This window comes from Mustela putorius, unplaced genomic scaffold (assembly GCF_011764305.1).
Source record: "Mustela putorius furo isolate JIRA1106 unplaced genomic scaffold, ASM1176430v1.1 tig00537227_pilon_pilon_pilon, whole genome shotgun sequence".
Taxonomy (NCBI): domain Eukaryota; kingdom Metazoa; phylum Chordata; class Mammalia; order Carnivora; family Mustelidae; genus Mustela; species Mustela putorius.
In genome coordinates, this window is record NW_025422368.1 from 574,302 (window position 1) to 576,365 (window position 2,064).

General features: G+C 32.6%; 1 pseudogene; it reads right to left on the bottom strand.

Annotated features, from left to right (window-relative positions):
* Positions 1 to 834: 834 nt before the first annotated feature.
* On the bottom strand, positions 835 to 1,763 carry LOC106004702 (annotated as a pseudogene).
* Between the last annotated feature and the right edge of the window lie 301 nt (positions 1,764 to 2,064).

Here is a 2,064-nt window from a genome sequence, read left to right on the forward strand (position 1 = left end):
ATGTACATACTATGTGTGTATATGTATGTGTATACACACACACATATAATTACAACATTCTTGAAATCATATTTGTAACCCAAATACCTTTTAAGAAGCAGTTCATTCTACAAGCTTTACATAAACATATAATATTTTCCAGTTGATCATATACGTAGACTTCCTCCTGCTTATATTTTATTCAGTTCCTTAAGATAGCATTATTCAAACATATTTTCTTCTAAATAGCTAGTTCCTACAGAACTAACTTTAGCAAAACAATCACATTTCTAATAGACAATTTCAAAGATGAGCACCACCACTGATGGCTAATCTCTGTTAAAATTTTATTATAATTACTTTAAACATAATTATTGCTAACAGATTGTATTTTAAAAATATAAATGAATATGTTTTATTATAAATTAATGAGTAATTTCTGTAAATAAACTCACTGTGTTTAAGAAAATAAGCCTGATCACAAATAAAGATAGTAATAACCTTTGAATTGTGTGTTACAATAAGTATAATTCAAATTAAACAATATTTTGTAGTCTTGAGTAAGTAGGAATTATAGACAAGAGAGATAGATTGAAAAATGTGGCTCGATTTCTTTCCTATATCTAGAGGAAAAGGAAGTGAGATGAGAAAAAAAGATATATCTCATGAAGAATATAGGAACATGAACATTAAAAGCAAAGGCTTTTGTGGATAAAACTTGAAAGAGATTAAGATGAGTATTATAGAGATAAAGGGAAAAAAGAGGAAACTATGTACTGAAAGCTACTATTGAATACACTGATATTATATAAGACAACTTTGTTCATTTCCAGTATGTATTATGCAACAGGAAACTCATTTGTTTGAAAAATAAACAATTTTGTGTACTATATTCATGAAGCCTTTCTTCACCTGTGGGTTCTTCAAAGTGTAAATGAAAGTATTAAAAAGTGGAGCCACAGAATTATTGAGGACTGCAATTCCCTTGGAAAAAAAGATGTTCTTTGTTTGACTGATGGTTTAACATACATGAAGATGCAGCTGCCATAAGAAAGGGATATCACAATCATGTGAGAACATGTTGAAAAGTTTTTTCTTCTGCTTACTTGAAGGGATTTTTAGAACTGTTAAGGCAATATAGATATATGATATTATCACCATCACCAATGTGAATATTTGTGTCACCAAAGCAGAGATGTATTCAATTGTCTCTAAGAGCTGTGTGTCTGAGCAGGAGATCTGCAGCAGGGGAGTTGTATCATTGGTCAACAATGTTGGAGGCACAGAAGGCAAGATTTATGCCTAAGAGGAGAGGTGGAAAGATGACAAAAAACCCAGCAAACCAACAACAGAAGACAGGTTGAATGCAGATCTTACTGTTCATGATGGTTGTGTAATGCAGAGGCTTACAGATGGCAACATAGTGGTCATAGGACATAGCAGCCAGCAAGTAAAATTCAGATGCACCAAGAAGGAAGTCAAAAAACACATGAGTTGCACAGTAATTAAAGGAAATGGTTTTGTTTCCAGTTGCCATAGTAACCAACAATTTAGGGATGCATGCAGTAGTATAAGAAATTTCTAGGAAGGAAAAATTCCGAAGGAAAAAAATACATGGGGGTCTTGAGGTGAGTATCCACCAGGGTGAGTGTGATGATGGTCAGATTGCCAGTGATGCTCAGCAAGTAGGTGAGAAGCAGAAAGACAAATAACACAACTTTCAATTGTGGGTCATCAGTCAAACCTGCCAGGATAAACACTATCACTTGTGTGCAGTTTTCCATTACTGACCGTTACATTTACAGGTCTAAATAGAAAAGAAAGGAAGAAAAATTGATGATCCCAATGGAAAAATAACAGTGATTTAAGTGTTTAAAGTTAGTAAAGTGATATTTCAGATAGAAAAAAATGCTCATTCATGTTTCGAAGATGGATATGCCAGGAAGAACTATAGTTTGCATTTCCACAGCAGCGGGACAGAGAATTTCTTTTTTTTTTTTTCTGGTAATTTTTTTTTTAATTTTTAATTTTTAATTTTTTATAAACATATATTTTTATCCCCAGGGTACAGGTCTGTGAATCATC